Raw genomic sequence first — 21961 nt, 5'->3', positions numbered from 1 at the left:
TTCTATTTTTTAAAGGAAGGACAAGTCGAAATATTTTTTGTGGTGAGCAACATTATGCCACAAATGCTGTCGTTTGACATTAACTTGTATTGAACCCAGAATATTCCTTTAAATTTCACGAATGTAAAATAAGTTTCACATGACATGACCAAGAAAGGTTTTTTATTCAATATCTTGGCCAACGCTGCATATCACAAATAAAACCAATTTTTATATAAACACGTGTCTTTGTTTTTATGCCTCTTTTCTGTATATCCTTTGATCACAGAAAACACTTGGGAGCGAAACTCCCTCGAATTTTTTCACAACGTCAATCAACCTTGCTATGCAAAGCAGACCGGTGGTTCTCATCGCCGATTGGCTGTGAGCCAACCAAAGAGCGATCTGATTGGACGGCGCGCTTGTCGTCCATCAACCTCCATCATCAGGTTTCGTGGCACAGAGGACTCGGAGCTCATTCGAACGCGCACACTCACAGCAAACGGAGCGACAGCGGCGAAAGTCCGGATGGTGGAGGCGACAAAACCGGTAGGTGAAATAGGTCTCTTACTTTTCATTTAAAGTCAGTAAGGTGCTGAAACCGGTCGGTTTGAGGGAAAGTCAGCCCTCGTGAGCTTTGTGGTGTTGTCATAAATCCTGGAGTTGACCGTGATTTGTTAGAGGACAGAGTTAGTACGCTGAAGTATGTGTCGGGTCAAAGCCGACGTGAGGGAAACGTCAGAGGCTCCATTTATTCCAGCATTCTGTATTCTCTGCTCTATTTGCGCTGTCCATGGTCCTGAAAGTGAGAAACGCTTTCTAACTGTACATTCTTGCGTGTTTGCGTGTAAGTGTTGCTTTTACTCTCCACTTCAGTGTGCGTGCGTGTGTTTATGTGTTAACTGACTTTAATAAATGTCGCTGTATGAAACAATTGTATTGTATATCTAATCGAAAGATTTATGAAATATTAACACTGTTCCGACTGCACAGTGAATCTGACTGTATATGAAAAGAACTCTATTTTAAATTTGTATTTTAATTGGATTTTGTTAACTAATGAGGCCATTCTAAATGCATGTTATGATCTGTGATTAGTAATATTAATCACAGCTAATCGCTTTACAGAATTATTACTCATATAGGAACCAAATCTAAGAAAATACACTGGATAAAGAACCCTTAGGAGATATTTTTCTACCTGATTTGACCCTTAAAATTATTTTCGTTGGTGTAACCTAATGGAGTCAGGCTGATGCAGTCATCATTTTTGATTTAAAACCTGTTGAGATGTTAGCACATGAAGCACATATTATAGGGATACTGGCAGACCGTTTTGACAGTGTAGGAAACATCAGGTAAGAAACATGACCTTGGGATTACTTTGTTGATTACTGCTTTAACTTAAAAACTTCAATGCGACATTCAATACAACAGTCATATTTACCATGTTAATTCACTGAGTTTGAGAGAAATCCGAAGAGACGATTACATCTCTTGTTGTACCAGCATTTTATCCGATTTCTTTTCATATTTAGTATTATATTTAGATGTCTTCTTATCCATATATATACTGTACATCCATGTGTCGTTTCAACAGTGTTTCGACTCTATCGTTCAGGTTGTGATGCACAATTCATTCTAGCAATGAAGGGTAAAAAGTAGTGTTTTAGTGATCTTTAAAAAGATTGCTCATTCATAGTTTTCCTAAAGATTGATGTCCACATATGTGGACAGCGGGCCTAAGTTGTGAAATTTTAAATGAATACCGAGCTATTGAAAGTCAGATTTTTAAAATCAAATTGTTTATTATGTTTCCAGGAGTGTTGGTTATTCATGTTATTCATGTTACATCAGAAATTAGCATAAATAATTCTGATTCAAAGTAATAGCCAGCATCATCCAATCACTGCCAACCATGTTAAAATAAAATCAGACATCATAAATTCTGAATCTATGTACTGATTACAATTGTCCCATGTCTGCCAAACATGATGAGTGGTCCAAACACCATCTGCAGCCTGAAACTGAACTTTTGGTCGGATTTTAGGAGTGAATGATCTTGGCTGCATAGGAAAGCTTTAGGATCCTCCCTTGCTCCCTATTTAGTGAATGACTTAACCACCAGTGTGCTGTCTGTCTGCACTGGTCTCAAAACAGTTTGAAATGCACCTTATATTCATCCTAACGCTATATAACGCCTCTGAAAGCAACATTTTCCAGTTTCTGGATGCATCCATTAATTCTCAATGTGATAATGCACAGTGAATATAGGATATTATAAGGAAAATGAGCCTATAGTCCACATAGTGGTCATTGTGTTTAACAGCATGCCGATTCGTGATAAATCGCTCACATTTTACAAACTGCATATCGAATGAAACTAGAGACTCTAATCTTTTGACTCAAACAGGTTTCAATGTAAAAAACGTAATTAGGTTCTTACCAGATGTAGTTTTGTTGGCATTTCTCCCAAAGACAAACTCCGCTGTGATCAGCGCCATGTCATTTGGTCACACGACTATGAACATCGAAAGTTTAACCCTTTACTGACAGCACAAAGTCTCCTGAACTGAGATCAGTTGGTTAAAATGAAATGAAATTAAGCGTTGTGTATAGCAAAGCCAAAATACAACATCCATGCATGTGGAAGTGGGGGGCATGCGAGGTTAAGAAAGGTAACAGTGTTGACTACAGGGACTTGTTTCTAGATTAACACAGAGCAAACATTGGTATTAAGTGTTCAGTGTTTAAAGGAATATTGCGGGATCAATACAAGTTAAGCTCAGTTGACAGCATTTGTGGCATAATGTTGATTACCAAAAAAATAAAATTTTCTTAAAAAAAAAAAAAAAAAGCAAAAATCTGGGTTACAGTGAGGAACTACAGTGAAAATGAATAGGGCCAATCTGTAAACGTTAAAATACTCACTGTTTCAAGAGTATAGCCACAAGATGTGAACAATATGTATGTTAACATGATTTAGTGTGATGCAACTGCAGTTATATCCAAGTTTACAACTTTGTTGCCATGATGATGTAACGCCGTATACACTTACACCCTAAAATGTCAATATAAAAAAATTTACAGCTCAAATAATACACACGTTTTAACAGAAGAATTAATGTTCTTTTATAAAATTTTAAGCTTCACATTTCTGCCTTTAAACCCACCAAAAATTGGCCCCATTCACTTCCATTGCAAGTGCATCAATGTAACCTCCTTTTTATCTTTGTTATTTTCTGTGATTATCAACTAGTGATCAACCGATATGGGTTTTTTATTGGCCGATGCCAATATCCAGAGAGCAGGGTGGCCGATAGGCCGATGCAATGCCGATATATCACACAATTTAATATAATTATAATTTATAATTGTATTTATTTATCACACATTATACATTTGCACATATACAGTGAAATTCTTTTTTTTCCACATATCCCAGCTAAGCTGGGGTCAGAATGCAGGGTCAGCCATGATACGGTGCCCCTGGAGCAGATAGGGTCAAGGGCCTTGCTCAAGGGCCCAACAGTGGTATCTTGGTGATCAACCCCTAACCTTCTGATCAGTAACCCAAAGCCTTAACCGCTGAGCCACCACTGCCTCCGACACAGTCAGATATATAGTATATAGTATATAATATAGTAAATAACATAAACATAAAATTGCTAAATAATAATAATAAAAAAGAATAAACACTTATTTAGCACTATATTTACTCAATTTCACTCTAAACTTTAACTTTGTAGAAAATAATCTAAAAAAAATTATATTGTATTTTAAATAGTAGATAGCAGTTTCTTCTGATTTCTGTTTAGTCATCAAATATTAATAATTATTTTGCCTATAAAAAAATTGTTAATATATTAGGAAGAAAGAAATAACGGTACACAGAGTAGTCCAGCAACCATGGATGGTATGTCAGGAAGAAAACACTGGATTTTCGTGAGGTTCGTGAATTACATCTGTTTTAATGAGATATCTGCATATTTTCAGATGGTATATAATAGAAGTTTTATTGATATTTGCCTTTTATCATTAGAAAAGAAAGTTAAAGCTGATGGGGAACTGCAGAAGAGAGACTGTTAGAATACGTGCTTTAGAGGTAAATAAATGAGCGCTCCACAGGACGCTGGATCTGCTGAAGTTTTGTGAGGTTGGTTTATTATCTGTTTAAATGAGATATGCGCATATTTGCAGACGGTATATGATATTAGTTTTATTGATATTTGCATTTTATCATTAGACAAGACAGTTAAATGTTATAGGGTACTGTTGAAGAGAGAGAGGGAGAATGAAACAGGTGAGCATTTTAACATTATGAGCTCAAACGCGTCTGCCACGGCTCTGATATGTGGACCGTTTAAATGAGACTGTGTTGCACACCGGTCTATTAGTGTAGTAATGATGGAACATAACAACAAATCAAACCATGACTGGTCGTTTACATGTCTCAGTCGCTTCACATGCAAGCAGGCGATTCTCAGCACCCTCAAGAAACAAATCAGCCAAAGGGGGAAATGTATCGGCCGACGCTATAATTAAATTCTGAATATCGGCAGATTTATCGGCCTCGGCGATATATCGGTCGACCACTATTATCAACATTATGCCACAAATGCTGTCACTTGAGCTTAGCTTGAATTGAACCCACAATATTCAGTAATGTTTTACATTATTTAAGAGGGATAAAAGTGGCAGAATGATCCAATAGCCAGTATGCATTCTCTGATGCATCCACATGTTGATTTCAGTAACACCCATTTTGGTAGATCGTACAGCTCTTTTCAGATTCAAAAAGACAGTAATGGTTGTGCTGTCTCCTTCATTTTCTCTTGTTCTCTTTACAGTGGTTCTCAAGTTGCCATCCTGCTATTGGGGAAGCAAAATAGGTGTCTGATGAGTGTCGTTTTTTCCAGGCGTTTTTCTGTAGGGCAAATCAAAGGCAGTAAGTCACTTGTTGTGAAGAATGAGCGATAGCTCGCGCTTTCTCTCGGGTTTATTTGGAATCCAATATGAATTGTGCTGACGCATTGAATTCGCTTTTGTGACCTAAGAAGCGTTTTCCTGCCAAAGACAGTCTGAAATGTGTTTCTGAAAGTCGACTCCCAGAGGGGAAATATAAACATCAGAGTTTTCGCTTTGAGTCCCAGGTGTCTTTTGTAACTTATATGTCTTGAATGATGCTTGTAGTTCTCTGTGGTCTCCTGTAATCTCTAGAGCATTGATTTTCTTTTGGGGTAATAAATGCAGTTTTATGCTTGACTTGTGGCCTCAATGCAATAATTGCTTTCATTTCCAAGTGAATTCTGTTGGAAAAAGAAAATTCTTTGTGATTCAGAATAACGCACACACACATTAGACATCCGTATGAGCACTGTTGAGCTGCAAGAACACTTGACGTGACACCACCTGTCTTTTAAATAAAATTTTGTTTACTGTATGCTTTTTTGGCCGTAACAGCGTGACGTTAACTATGCCAAGCAAATAGCGTTGACTTTTAGGGCTACAACTAACAATAATTTTTTAATAATCAACTAATCTAACGATTATTACATTGATTATGATTAATCATTAGCTCTTAATCGAGTATTTAGCTTGTGCCTTGACTTAAAAGGTTGTATTAAACGTACTTACTAACAATAAAGAGGACAAATCATCTATTTAAAATACCTCTAAATGACATTCACTGGATTACAAGGAAAAAAAAACCCTGAAATTTAACTTAGTAAAAATGAACTGCAAAAAAAAAAAAAAGAAAAAAAAAGAGTTTTTGTCTTGTTTTCCATTTAAAATGATCTAAAAATCCTTAAAACAAGATACATTTACTTGAGAAGCAACATATTAGATATTTAGACTTGCTTTCAGACTCGTGAAGAGGCGAGCGTCCCTGTGCCAGAGTGAGCATCAGCCAGATGCAGTTTCAGTCTCACCCCTTAGACTGGGTCACTTCACATGACTTACAGAAGCAGTGCTAACCGAACAGAGAAATGCCAGTTTAGGAGTTTGTTTATTTACATGACCCACTTCCTTATTATTTGAACTTTAATAAAGGTTGCATTAAAGATATAACGCCAGGGTGTTTCCTCTTTAGACGCTCTGACATGCAAGTTTTGCTTAAAAGGATACCAGATCCGGCTCCGCTCTATTTCTATTCACTGCATCTGTATTTACTTTTTTTTTTTAGAATTTTTGCATTATAATTCCGTCATACTTTGCAATCTACATCACCTTTGACGGTGTTTGAAAAGTTTGGAGTGTGTCTGGACTGTGAGCTGTGTTAGCTTCTTCTCACTCCTCTCGCACATCATAATTAGAGGTTGTCGATAACGTCGGCTAATCGTTTCAGCTCTATTGACTTCTGTGAATAAGGCAAATTTACATAGAAAGGAAGTGTGTTTTTCAGGAAAGAATGAAAATGACTAGAAATGCACCGATATTTTGGATAATATCGGTATCGGCTGTTAAAAGTCATTATCTACACTATTGGACATTGGCCGACTTTTTGAAAACAGCCGGTCCGATAGTTTCCTGTCAAAAGGGGGCAGAAAAACACGCTGCATAATTAGTCTAAAACTCGTGCTGTGTGTGAAAGAAAATGTCTCTTGTGTGGCATTATTTTGAATTGGGTGACAATGACAGCAGAGTTGCAATTTGTAAGCTTTGCTCGACTACACTATTACTACCGTTAAAACTCACCTTAAAGCTCGACACCGCAAGGAATATGATGAGATGTTAAAGCTAAATTGGAGGCTATTTCAGCTAAAAAGGGACAAGCTTCATCATTCAGAATTCAGTCAGCTGCTGAGTTTTCATCCAACTATATTTATGCTATATTTAAATTTGCACATTTCCATTCACACCTGAACGGAAACGCTTGATATGCATAAACTCTCAAAATTCACTTAAAAGTATATGCGCTAGGCGGAGGTGAATTTTCTAGACTTTTGCTTAAGTCAAAATACGCATTAAGGTGATGAAAACAGTTCATTCGCCATTTGTGCACGTGTTATGGGTGTGCAAAAGCTTGATGTGACAGACCCAAAGAATATTCCAAACTGGCACACAGTTCTTAGACCTTGACATGCGGAAGTGTTTAACCCACAGCTGGTCGTTTAAGTGGATCCTCAGTTTTAAGTGCGGGCGCTTCTAGGAGTATGGAAGCTAGACCCTTATTTAACCCTTATTATATGAGATATTACACTCATCCTGCATTGTCTCCTGGAAGCATTTAATATAAAGATGCTCCAATACCACATATACAACTTTCCCTGAAGCAAGGAGATCATTCAGCTGCTCCGTCATGACAAGGCGGGTCCCTCAAGATATGCGCATGACATAGTGGATGGAAACTCGCAATGATTCACATTTTCTTTAGTCAAATGTTTTGAAATGCACTTACAAATGTGAAACATTTGGATGAAAACACAGCTATTGTGAGAAAAGAACATTCAAAACATTAAGAAATCTTACTAATTTTATGTGAGTCTAACATGAGGCTATTCAGAATTCAGTTAAAGGAGTTCCGGAGTGGAATTCCGGAGTGGTGGTGGCGTAGTGGGCTAAAGCACTGAACTGGTAATCAGAAGGTTGCTGGTTTGATCCCCACAGCCATCACCATTGTGTCCTTGAGCAAGGCACTTAACTCCAGGTTGCTCTGGGGGTATTGTCCCTGTAACAAGTGCACTGTAAGTTGCTTTGGATAAAAGCGTCTGCCAAATGCATAAAAAATGTAAAATGTAAAAATGTAAAGGAATATTCCGGGTTCAATACAAGTTAAGCTCAGTCGACAGCATTTGTGGCATAATGTTTCAAATAATTTCAAATCGTCACTCCTTTTCTATAAAATAAGCAAAAATCGAGGTTACAGTGAGGCACTTACAATGGAAGTGAATGGGGCCAATTTTTGGAGGGCTTAAAGGTTAGGGTTCATAATTTTTACAGTCATTTTAGGGTTTGTTGACATTGCAACATCATGGCAATGAAGTTGTAAAATTGGCTATAACTTTACACAGAAAAGGTTAGTAAGTGATTTTATCACCATACAATCATGTTTACACGCATATTGTTTACATCTAGTGGCTATACTTTTCAAACGGTGAGTATTTTAGTGTTAAAAAATTGGCCCCATTCACTTCCATTGTAAGTGCCTCACTTTAACCCAGATTTATGCTTTTTTTTTTTTTTTAAGAAAAGGAGAGACTAGTCGTAATTCATTTTTGTGGTAATCAAGCTTAACTTGCTTAACTTGTATTGAACCCGGAAAATTCCTTTAATGTGAGGTACATTTATTCATTTAGCAGACGCTTTGGTCCAAAGCAACTTACACATGAGGAATAAAACAAAAGTGTTTTATCCTAAGGAGGCAATAATATGAGAAGTGCTGCAATACAAAGTCTCAAATTGCTCGGAGAATTACAAGAAGTTTGTGATGAAAAGATTCAAAACTTACTTAAGAATGTTCATGTTAAGAGTAAAGAATGTTATTGTGAGTTAATAATGTGCTTTTTGTGTCAGTGTTTTGTATAAAGACCAGTTACTCTAAAACGTGGAAGACATGTAGAGACTAGAGAATGTTATTATTTACATTTCTTTTGAAGTTGTGTCATTAATTATCAGGGATTTTATCCCTTAAATGCATACCTTGGGTCTTTAGAGACCCGGGACCTCATTTCATCCCCTGTACCTCTTTAGTATTTCTCAATATATCTTTTATAAATAGTGTGACACAAAAATTGCAAAATAAAAAATAAAACATAAAATAAAAATAAAAAAATGTTAGTTACTAGGTAACGTTATCTTAGAGATGGAATCCAGCAAACGTCCGGCTCCCAGCACAACACCGACTCCTACACAATTCAAGTAAGCCAAAAAAAAAAACAAAAAAACATTTATCTACTGAATCCCATCTGCCTAAGCGGGAATGTGATCGTGGTCGAGCGGAAACTAGAGTGAACATCGGCAGGGCATTTGATTCCTGGAGGGACCTTCGTTCAGTTTTGGGGATCAAAACCGACCTTGAATTGGTGTTCTTCTTATTGGACAGGTAAGTTTACATAACTGCAAAGCATATGAAATATAATGCCATAAGGATTGATCTGTGTAATTTTAGCTAAACTACAATAACACATGAAATGAATGCTAGACAGTGTTCAAGATAATGCAAAAAGACCCATTCATTAGTGTAACATAACTTGGTTATACAGAAAATATATACAATCTATTATTATAAAACAATAGCGCATCGATATATCAAAATGACAGTTGTGATGGAATCACATCAATACTGAATTGTGTCAACATATTTATAATGTACAGTCTATTTTATAAACAGCTACTGTCATCATCCACCAAATTTAGCTAACAGCTATTTATAAAGCTGGCTAGCTAGCTAACGCTGACATAGGCTGTCGTATAAATGCAGTCAATGTATCATGCAAAGAAAAGTGATTACTTCAAACTACAGTCTCGCATAGTCAGACCTATATCCACACTTTGTTTTAGCCCTGTTCCAGCACTGGAGAGTCAAATATAATATTCAGTCTCAAAGTTTGTAGTAAAACAATCATAAATGTGTAATTTTAATTATGCTACCTCATCTGTCAGCATGATGCCGGTGAATCACGTTCAGTCTCTTTGTACATTACGTCATTGTTTTGGCCGTTGCTTGCTCGCTTGCATCCCTATGGAGTGTGTGCACGAGCACGAGCAACAGGTAGCTGGCTGCAGTTCACTTAACGGCCACAGGTGTCATTAATAACAAGGGTTTCTGAATCTTACATACTGTACCTTTAATTAGGGAAGATTAACAACAGTTATGGATGGTGTTAACAATTTAATATTTTTTTTACTTCTTATTCATTTAAAAAAAAAAATAAATAAATAAATAAAATAATATATATATATATATATATATATATATATATATATATATATATATATATATATATATTATTACTTTTTATTCTTATTTCATGTACTTAATTGTTTTTTGTTTATTTTTTTATGTATTTTGTATTTTCTTTAAAATGTATATGTAAAGCACTTTGAATTGCCATTGTGTATGAATTGTACTATATAAATAAACTTACCTTGCCCATATCACATTGATTTTCTCTGCAACAATGGTGAATTATCAGTATGTCATGTGCGTGTACACATACATATTATACATGTTATTTCTTACTCAAGGTGGCGCTGTTGTTTCAGTGGTTGACTTGATTTATGTTTAACATTGCTATTTGATGAAGAAACAACATGGAAGTAACTATAGCAAGTACAACACATGAACAGTATGATATACCGTAACTATTGTCATTTGGGTGTAAATTGTGCATCTATTTAGACTCAATAAGTGCCTGAGAAAATACTTACGTGTAGCTTATGTATATTTTTGACAGCCAGCTGCATCTCATGAAATTTCAGTGTGAAAGTAATGAATCCTGTTCTAGATTTGTCCTGATTTGTTGCATTATCTCTTTGATATATGAAAATTAAAACTTCAAAATATATTTTATTTTATTATTTTATTATTATCTTGAAAATATTTTGAAAAATGTAAACTATCTGGGCATTTTGTAGGTCCATTTTTGATAGACCTGAATATGTAATATTTGGTATCTGGTGAAATTCCCATGCAATTAAGGGTTAAACAATGTAGCAAAAAAAATAAAAATAATAATAATAATAAATAAATAAATTTGCAGAACCACCAAACTATTTGTATTAGTATTGGCAGATGTTTTTCTAAATGATCAGAAATCAGTATCATCACATACATTTTGCATTGTTGCATCCCTAACAATGACTTAGCTAATTCAAATTGCACTTAGTTAATTAGATTGTGAGTAGTTTGTGAATAACTACGTTTTTTGCAGTGAAACACTGTGTGCAAAAGTAATGCAACTGTTAAGCGAATTCACCCCACACTCTATAAGCATGCAGTCATTTGAAGCCTATTTATTTCTTCATTCCTCCTCTGAGAGCATTAGAATGACATGGTTTTATCTCATGTTTTAATTGCTGTTTTGAGGGTGGTTGCTTGACACTGACATATCGATCTGATCTCAGAAAACTTCAATAATAGGCAGATTTAATTGATTGCTCTGCATTGACATGCCATGGCATAATGCCTCACTGACAGTGCAGACTGGGAATATTGATGTGTGAAATTAATTCCGAGCATGAGCCAGGAATGACTCTCACTTATTTGATCTTGTTATGGCACTGTTCTAATGAAATAGCCGGAGGAATATTCCATTTTTTGCGCGACCAAACATTCTTTCAGATAGCACACATTTCAACAGTACCTTCCGAGTGTGTTAAGGAATATCAGTGGAGTCTCTTTTAGAAAATTAGACTCCCCAACCAAAACACATTGGCAACTTTGCACTTGTTATCAGGCTTTGGGTTCTTCTTCTCCCTTGTGTTAAATTCGCTCATTATTCTGCAATATTTCCAGTCTTCTTTAATTTGTTCTGTTAGACAGGCCAGGAAAAGCATCTCCATTTAAAGGTATTCTTTGGGGGAAACTTCGGCAGCAGACAGAGAGGGTGTTAAGCGAAGGGCAGCCGATAACGATTACATTTGCGACTACTGAAAGTTGCTCCTAATGATGTGCAAATAAAACAGAGAGCATGGCTGTTGTCATCATTGGAAGGACACTCCTGACACTGCTTCTGGGAAAAGGAGCATGTAGAACTCTCATAATCTCTGAATTATCAATTAACAATATCATAATAGTACTGTTGATGTCATAGGTTTAAAAGGAAGATGATATTGTTAATATTGCTTATTTCAAGCTTCAGAGGGGAGTTTATTCTCTACACTGATTCAGGCAAAGTGAGTGTATTTAAGTCTGTCTAACCTTGTGTTGTTTGTGTCTGTGTATAGCACCTGCCGCTCTGCAAATCCCTCTGAAGAATCCAAACTTTAGAAACGAGCGGCTGAAGTTTATTTTTTAACAAGGTCACTGATTATTTTAGTCTGATCTTAACAGTTTGAGTGGCACATTTCAGGGCAGATTGTTTCTTGAATCTGTCACAGTGTAATGCAGGCTTTGCAAAGAGGCTGTTATTAACCCTTTAAGCTCTGAAGTTATTTTTAAAGATTTTCTGATTCAGTGGCATACCCAAAATGAAAGGCTTATAACTCGAGAGAGAAAAAAAAAAAAAAAAGAAAGAAATAAGGAGGGTCAAGTGTTTGGTATCATTGTAAAGAAAACGTTTAATTTTTTTAAATGATATAGATCATGATACATTCTGAGACTTTCAGCCTAAGAAACTGCTGAAAAATACAAACATTTCCTTTTTTTCTTATTTTTCTTATTTAACATTATACTGTATATCTCTGGGTGTAAATACGGTGGCTCCAAAAAACTGTGGCTTTTGTTTCGTTTCCAATCATGTCAACTGTAACTAAGTAAAATTTTGTTTTGATATGACAAATCAATCAAAATTTATAGCATTACAAAAATAATTTATCCTAGTGTCCAAAAATATCTCCAAACAAATAAAACATAATAATTGTACATAAGAACTAATTATGCATGCAAACATAACAGTGACTAAAGGTTTGCAGAGCATGCAGACATGATTTAAGTAATGAGATTTCAGAGAATGAGTTTCATTCTGTGCCATTTGAGTCATCATTGAGTCTGTGTCATATACTTGGCGCCATCTCCTGGTGGCCATATGTAACATTGTGCTTCATGTGGATTATCTAATGATCTATGCATCTGATTACCTTGTGTGTGGGTTTAAAAGGTAATCGCCTCCTCTGAGTAATTTTATGTGATATTTTATGTTCTGTTTATTTTTCGTGAATTTATAAGTAAAAACGCAGCTTATAAGCTACACTCTCTACATTTTTGTCTCTAAGTAAAACAAATTAAAGACAAAGAGGCTGGTTGTATTCTACTCTTCGAGAGCTTTAGAACAACATATGACACATGGATATTTGATAAGTTTGATGTTTTAACTGACTGCAATAATATGTACAGTGTAAAATTATTAATAAATTATCAAAACGGAACACTTCTGATTTCTCTGCAAATTTCAAAGCACTTGTTCAGTTTTGGTCATAATGTCTGCATGCATTGTAAAGTACAGCTTCTAATCTTCAAAGCGATACCTATTTTGTGTTGGTCAAGACTGTAGTTATTAATATTTTGAGAAAAATGTTTGCTCACTGGCAGGCCCATCCGAGCTTAAAGGGTTAAAGGATGGGGCAGTTAAAAACTTTATTGGGCTCGACAGCAAACCTGCGCTATATCTCATTTCAAATATGAAGAGGCTGTTTACATAGAAGTCTTAAAGGCACCACAGTAAAAAAAGACAAAAAAAGACCTAACGGTCAGAAAACATCATGATCACATGAGAACTCGGCATGATGTTTCAGAGAGTTCCGGTACCCTAGGATTGGCCACACTACATTGAATCACTAAAAAGATGCATTTCCTATCAGACATTTTTGTATTGGCTCTAGTGTGTTTACCTTCCCCTGTGGTGCGACCTGAAGCATGTTGCGTTATCAGCATGGGAGGCTTGAGTTTAGATCCCACTGTGAAACCAGGAAGTAATCACAGTTGCATTTTTCCCTCTAACATTACATTTTTTCTCCACTGATGTTTAGGTTTGTGGAATGCATATCTTACAGCTTATAAAATATGCATTCCTCTTCACTGTATTACAGTCTGTCTGTGGACATATCACATGGAAAATGGAGCTCACACATGCCCAAATGCACAGCAACACTTAGCGCTTTGGCCACTGGGGGCAGTGCATTTCACAGACTGATTTTAGCCAAAGAAAAGTCAACCTACTCTTTTTCTTCTCGATTTCACTGTGAGATCAGTCTACAGAGAAGGTGGAATTGTTCATAAAAAGAAACATTTACTTTACTAAGTTAACCTTAAGGAAGAAAAAATAAAAATATGAATGTTATGACCCATTTAAAGCCCACCTCTGGAGCAAGTCTTTTAATTTGGTTTGATTCAAAGGCCTCTGCACGGTAGCTTTTAGAGCCCAATGAAATACGTCCATTCAGTTGTGTGTGGAGTTAAGAGTTCTGGAGCTTGGTCTGTTGTATATGCATCCGAGCGATTTGACCCCACTGAGCTGAGTCACACCAGCTGTCCGTCAGCAAGCATCATACCTGAATGCATGAGAGCCTTTTTACTGTACAAGGGCCACACTGAAAGCATAATGCACTTTTAACTTTCACTCCAACCACTTCATGCACTCAACGCACGTGGCTTGCCGTACATAGTGGAAGGGTTGGAGTTACCTGGCTACGTTGCTGGTCTGACAAAACAGTTGTAAATAATGAAGAATGTAGCAGCTAGCGAAACTTCAGTGGATACAGCACCTTACAAATGTGAGTTGAATGCTTTACCATCACTCCAAGCTGTGTGAATATGTACACTGTTTAAGATACAAGTGTTGAACTGCTGGCTAACAGCTGTTAATCGGCGAATGCTTCAGTGTAGTAATAAAACTTTAAGTGTTCCATTTGGGATGATACTACACTTTAAAAATTCATACACTACATGGCTGAGTGCATAGTATATTTTGTGCAAAGTGTATTGTGTGTCATTTGGGACACAGCTTATTACTTGTAAGTAAGCCACTCGACTCGGTAAGGGTACGTTTTAGACACAGTAGATGTATGTCAACCTGTACGTTTTCTTTCTTTTGTAATATACAAAAGTTATTTTCCTGTTAAAATCATGGTTAGGTTTGGGGTTTGAGTTAGGTGTTAAACTTAGTTTGGAAAAATCGTAAGAACGCTTGTTTAAAGTCGGCATGAAATTAAAATTCGCCTTATCTATTTTCTAAATGCATCTTAACCCTCTGGGGTCTGAGGGTGTTTTGGGCCCTGGAGAAGTTTTGACATGCCTTGACATTTGCTTAAAAACATATTAATGGCTAAAGTCTGATAACACTGTATTCAGCACAAACTGGGCTACAATAATATGTGAACAACATGTATGTACATGTTAGTATTTTTGAGAAAATAAAGTTTATGCATGGTTTTTGAAAATATAAAAATAAATTTTAAGTCTCTGAAATAAGGCCATATAACACATACTAAACATTTGTTCACAAGACTTTTGAGAACTGGCTCTTGTAGCTTAGAGTTTTTGCTACAAAAATGATGTGAAAACCATCCTGATCTCTCATTCATACAAACCAATATAGTCATTTAACTTTTGTAAGACACTTTTAGTGTTAGAAAGGCCATATGTGAAAAGGCGTGGATGATCATGAATATTGATGTGATTCACACCTGAGGAGACAAAGACCCCTCCCCTGAGAGAGAATGAATGTGAGGAGACTTAATGATTGAATGTACTGTTTGTAGTTTATTCACAAAACCAAGTTTAAGTTAAAAGAAGTAATCTGACTATTCATTTTCTTTACTTAAAAATTTTAGACCTACACTACCGTTTAAAAGTTTTTAGATCTGTAAGATGTTTTAATGTTTTTAAAAGAAGTCTCATCTGCTCACCAAGGCTGCATTTATTTGATCCAAAATACAGCAAAAACAGTGATATTGTAAAATATTTTTACAATTTAAAATAACTGTTTTCTATTTGAATATATTGTAAATGCAGTTTATTCCTGTGATCAAAGCTGAATTTTCAGCATCATTACTGCAGTCTTCAGTGTCACATGATCCTCCGGAAATCATTTTCTAATATGGGCATATTTACAGCACATTTTACACATTTACACCCGAACAGATATTTGCAAGCACAAGCTTCGTTGATGATAATGAGGCAGCATAAACACTAGTTAAAATATAATCTAAACATTCATATTATTTATATATCATATTACATATCATATTGATATCATACAGCATAAACTTTAAATACCTGCTTTAGCCAAAACAACATTTAAATATAATTAATACTTGCCTATTGGGACATATTTCAAATGTCAATACTTTGAATCCTGGCTGGCAAGTCTGAAAATAGTACAACTAGTAAAATATGTACATGTTTATATAAAATAGCATGTCAACTAATATAAGTAAAGACTTACTAATCCGAAATTGTATCCTGGGCTGGATCAGGTCACTCTTTCCGCTCTTCTTCTGAGGAAAATGTGAACTCTTCGTCACTATACAGGTGCTTCCTCACCTATGTAGTGTGCCATCTTCCAAACGTGCAGAAAAGTGAATGAACTTGATGCTTTTTAAGGCACTGTTGGGGGCGTTTACTATTTGCATTGATCGCCTCAGCACATTACTGTATGAATAGAGCGCTCTGCTGGTGGGTGTGATCACATTAGGGATAATTAGCTGAGCCAGGAGAAACTGTACATCGCTTTGTTTCATACAGATTACATTGCAGGAGAATATTTGTTTTAAATTTGAATTATTTTATTTAAAAGTAGACATTTTAAGCTTTCTTTAGACATATGTTTCATGCTTGTGTAATAAATATTCGCAGAGTTTCAGTTCATTTATTTGACGTGATTCAGAAAGATGCTCGCGGAGACAGAGACGGTTGAAAGCGCACCCTGTTTATTTTCTTTATTTTACAAAAGCACAAGGTTTTGTTGTTATTGTGAGTGTGCACAAATAAAAGTAGACCTTTTATAGTTTCTAATGATGTCTTGCACTTATCTGTATGCCCAGAAATGACGGAGCATTTTAAGTTGTTTCTGCTGTTATGAGGAAAAAATCCAGCAGGAGCGTCCGTTGACCCCTGAGGGTTAATGATCTTATTGTGAACGATTCATCAATGCATACATTTTATATATATAGATATATATATATATATAAAAAATTTTTTATTTATTTATTTATTTTTTTGACCTCATAATCTGTAATCAAAATGTAATAACTCGATCTTCCGGTGAAACAACAGACTTCTCTCTGGTGACGTATGCAGGACTTCTCCAATCATTTAGTCCGCTTAAACCCTGCCCCTTTCTTATAAATACCACAACCTTGCGTAGAGTTGAACGAAGCGTCAATCGCATGTTGGTGAAGATGGCAAGGTGTATTTTTGTCTATTTTCCTTCAAAACTATCGTTCCTTAATCCAGACTTCCTTGGTTATGAGTCAGCTGGCTTGAATTTGCTCAATTTCACCGATAACCGGCTCTGACTCGAGCACCACGGTGGCAGGGGTGTGTGTCCACTAGGGATGGGCAGATCGATCCTAAAGTATCGATACTTCCGATACTGCTGTTGTAACAAAAATATCGATCCTCACACAAAAATATTGATTCTAACTTTTTTTTTTTTAAACTAGGGATATTATTATTTGATTACCATAAACATGAACAATAATCATAAGCTTCGAAGTGAAATAAAAAGGATTAGGCTACATTAGCAAATACTTGTGCAGGATGGGAACTATTTATTCTTCCACTTATCTTAACATGCATGCTGAAAGACACACAGACAAGTGCTTACGTGTTCAAACAAGAGGTATCAGTGCCTTAGAGGTAATGATAGAAAATCAGAGAAACAGCTTCTTCTGGAGTAAATTCACGCTAAAATAACAACATATCTAAAGGTGACATTTCTTATAATGAATTTGATTGTAATTGTTGTTAATAAGTAATTAAAAAAAATAGTTAACCATGGCTTTACTATGGTAATATTGTAGTAGTAACCATGGTTAATTGTGTGGTAACTATAGTTTAACTAAATACCATGGTTAAACTATATTACTGTAGTGAAACCATGTTTAATTTTTGTAAGGGTAAACAAAACAGAAGTCTAATAATTTTCTGTTTAGGCTCACAAATGTAAAAAAAATAACGACTTGAATTATGACTAAAAATAATATTTTAGGTTATCCATTTTATCCCAAGAAATCACAAAAAAGTCCATTTAATAGAAGTATTGGTATCGGTATCTGGACTGGACTTGAAATTATGGGTATTGGATCGAAAAGAAAATAATTGGTATCGCCCATCCCTAGTGTCCACTGCAAACTAGCATTCAGATCTGCCTCCGTTCCACTATGCAACGCACATATTTTCACAATCCAATTAACAACCAGTGGATAAACTCAAATCCCCACCCTACATTTTTTTCTTGTTCGATAGGTTTCACTCGGAAATACGTCACAATACAGAAGTCGGTCGTAACTTCCGTTTCATGCTGAGTTTAAAACCCAGTTAAAATCATGGTTAATAGAAAAATCATAGTAACATCTTTCGTTATTTTGTTTATTTTTCTCTATGGGAATAAAAGTCGTACGTTTTTGTACTAGCCAACTCGTACTGTCATGAGACCGGGTTGACCACGACTTCAATTTCAGTCTGTTCCTCACACAAAGCTATAGTATGACTTCAGATTATAGCACACAAGGTGTATAGACTACTTTTATGGTGCTTTTTTGCACCGTGATGTTATAAATCATAGGGCTGGGTATTGATAGAGATTTCCCGATTCGATTTGATTCCGATTCACAAGCTTTCGATTCAATTCCAATCTCGATTCAATATCTATAAATAAATACAATGTTACAATGTTCCTAAAAATTCTCTCTCAGCTAATGCTCTTAATTATAAAGGAATGTTCTAGGCAACCCTTCTATGTACAATTTGAAAATATTAATTTTACAAATTATATTTGATTGGTTTTTCATCAAATTGGTCACATTTTAGCTATTGAAAATTTTTCAGATTCAGTCTATTCCATCAATGAATGTCTTGAAATTGCATATATTATGTTGCATATATATTTTTGGTATATTTTTATTGTTTATTTGCATAATTTGTACTATTTATAAGTATTTAAATTGATATGTAGAACATGTGCTTAATCTGTACTGTCTCTTTAAGGGACAGCCAGCCAGTAAGCTTATATAACGTGCGTAATTTCTTTAGCGCATCCATGTGTGATTAGAATTAAATGTTTCTTTTTTGTTGTTGTTTTTAATCAACAACTGTGTAAAAAAAAAAGAAAGGGTATTAAAAGAGACATTATGCAATGACATATGGATCCGTGGATCTCGTCTTTGGACACAGTACGAGTTAAACCAAACTTTTACTCTCCACACGCAGTGAAAGTACCTCTGTGCTAATAACTCCTTCTCCACTATACTACTCAGTCACTGGTGAGAGAAATCTGAACATTTACCAGCCTGTGACTAATCATATACATTTTAGCCATATATCCTGAGGTTTGGTTGCACATACAAGTGATTTACTTGCATTATAGAGGGTTGCCACATAAAGTGAAAGATTGATCTTGGGACCTAATATCTAAATTAAATCTCCTTTTGTGTTTCAAGTAAGAAAAAAAATTATGGGTGAGTAAAGGATGACAGAATTTTCATTTTTGGGTGAACTATTCCTTTCAATGTGTACAGTGTGCTCAGCAGAGAGAAGTCAGCTTATTTATCTAGAGAGCTGGAACACAGAGTAGGTCAGCACGTTCCTATTAGTCAGTACACGTTTCAAAGGTAGGAGAGTAATTCTGCCTCTGATCAAAGCGATGTTCCAACTGGATGATCTTACAGGTGGGTGCAGCATAAAGCCTTTCCCATCCGTCACGGATTCATTTGCTCTTCACAGAACGCGTCACGTTGTTATCCTCTAATGCCGGTGTATGCTGACAGATATCTCGGCGTAGTGCCTTTGAAATATCACAGCCAAAAATACATCAAATACGATAATGACAAGATGCTGGTTGAGATTTTGAGATAAAGGACAACGAGACACTGTTGTCCTAATCCAGTTACAATTTGTATGGAGGAAAAATAAAAGCTGACTTATCATACCGCATTTATAGTGATGATAATCTCCAGGTCACAATTCTGATCTGATGTTATCAGGAAAACCATTTGTGATATTTCTAATCTAGTGTTTCCAAGTAGGGCATTTTCTTAATCTGTGCATAAGATTTCAAAGTTTACAGTAGGGTTCAAAAGGCACAGACAGCTTGTGAAAAAGCTTTTCATTTGCATTCTTGTATACTTTAAAATTATTCATTACAATACAAATTATATTATCAGTTTAAAAATTTGAGTGAAAAGTCTAGTATTTTTAAATGTCTTAATATTTGGTATGTCTCCCTTTTTGCGTGCCCTTTAGCTGGCATGAACAAAACCTGATGATCATGTAATCCAGCATCACAAACAAGATAACTGAAAATGTTCCAAAGTACATCATGTGAGCTTCAATGGAAGTAAAGGACTGAGCTGAGACGGAGTTGACATGCTCAATGTCACAAATGTGTTTACATTTTATTAGTGACCTAGAAATACTGCAGAATTTTAAATGTTTCTTTCTTCATTTCACATAATAACGTTTCTTTGCTTAAAATGTAAATCAAAATCTTAAAACTTTGTTTATTTCCAGGTTTAAAAATACTTGGTTTTAATGTTTCACAGTCCATAGTGTACTAGAGCTAGAAGAGCAGCTTTCAATATGAAGTTTTCAAACAGTCCATTATTCCAACAGCTAATTTCATGGGGGTATAGCTGAAAAATGAGCGAGTTAATCTGGGCTAACGTCAGCACTCATTTGGATTATTGGTACAGTTTAGTGACTTGTACAATGCAGAGTGCAAAAATGATGGTAATATTTCATTTAGACAAACCAGCAGCCCAAATAATCGATCACCCTCATTTACAAAAAGCTGTCGAGGGAAATTTGTGTGCTGATAAGAAAGAAAAATCACAAACAAATAAGATTAAATGGAGAGCAAATGGAGACTGGAGATGTTTTTCCCGTGGAAAGGACAGTAATCTCACATATGTCTCTTCTGTTTCAGATTTGCCAAGATACCAAAGAATGCAATTAAAAAGTCAGAGATTTCAATATGAACTCAATGTGACAATACAAACAAGGAGAAACATCTGAAGCAAAGTTGATACTTTACCTATTCAACTCTGCGGACCAGAGGTCAGTCTTGGAATCTGAACTTTTCATAGAAAACCATCACTTCTTACATAAAATTACAAAATAAGGCCTGAAAAAATTCGCGTCGCAAATTATCACGCCCTAGAGGTAATGGAGTAGAAATATTAATATGAATATAAAAGTCTTTCAAACAGCACATAAATACACAAATCATACACTTCCGGTCAAAACTTGTGAAACACTTGACTGAAATGTTTCTCATGATCTTAAATGTTTGACAAAAATATAACTGTGCCACCATATTAATTTATTTCATTATAAAACTAAAATGTAATAAAAAAATTTTTTTGAGTTTTTGAAATTGATGACTTGGACCAAATAATAAAGAAAAGCAGCCAATAAGTGCCCAACATGTCTGCAAATTCTAGGCAAAGAGTGACTACTTTGAAGATGCTAAAATTTAACACAGTTTTGATTTATTTTGGATTTTGTTTAGTCACAACATAATTCCCATTGTTCCATTTATGTTATTCCATAGTTTTAATGACTTTACTATTATTCTAAAATGTGAAAAAAAAAAAAATAAAATAATAATAATAATAATAATAATAATAATTATAATAAAGAATGAGTAAGTGTTTCAAAACTTTTGACCGGTAGTGTATATCAAATGAAAGATCACAATCTCAGGAATGCGACTACAGTTTATTTAGTTGCCCTCATACCACAGTTTGAAAGATTTTCAAAAGAATCACTTAGTGAAATATGATATCTGTAAAACATCAAAAACAAGTGTCTCTTTTATGTGCCGATAACATCTGCTGTAAGCTCCAAATAGCTAAAGATTTTACCTTAAGTGGTTTTCTAAAAAATTAGCCATTTTTTACTTGTCTGTGAGATCGCTTGTGTAAACAATCCAATGTTATATCTTAGATGTTCAGAACAAAATATGCGGTCCAGCAGGAAAAGCATGCTAAACAAATCATCGGAAATATATGTTATCGACTATCGATGATAAAAAGTTATACATCATCACAAAGGGGAGGACTCAGCTTTCTAATGACACCTAGATTGGGCTTCTAGTCCACTCAGAGGCCGAGATATTTGATGAAACAATGGGTGTGGTGCACAAACAGAAAATTA

General features: G+C 35.3%; 1 protein-coding gene across 2 annotated transcripts in view; it reads left to right on the top strand.

Annotated features, from left to right (window-relative positions):
• Positions 1-471: 471 nt before the first annotated feature.
• The window catches only part of LOC127447647 (beta-1,3-galactosyltransferase 1-like), a 214348-nt gene continuing 192858 nt past the window's right edge, over positions 472-21961 (top strand). The window contains exon 1 of one of the 2 annotated variants that reach the window (XM_051709609.1): positions 472-528. The gene's annotated coding sequence lies outside the window, so the exon portion shown is untranslated. The remainder of the gene's footprint in view (positions 529-21961) is intronic. The other variant, XM_051709611.1, reaches the window with a different exon arrangement.

Source organism: Myxocyprinus asiaticus, chromosome 10 (genome assembly GCF_019703515.2).
Source record: "Myxocyprinus asiaticus isolate MX2 ecotype Aquarium Trade chromosome 10, UBuf_Myxa_2, whole genome shotgun sequence".
Taxonomy (NCBI): Eukaryota; Metazoa; Chordata; class Actinopteri; order Cypriniformes; family Catostomidae; genus Myxocyprinus; species Myxocyprinus asiaticus.
The sequence above is the reverse complement of the archived record's forward strand: the minus strand, read 5'-3'. Positions and strand labels throughout refer to the sequence as shown.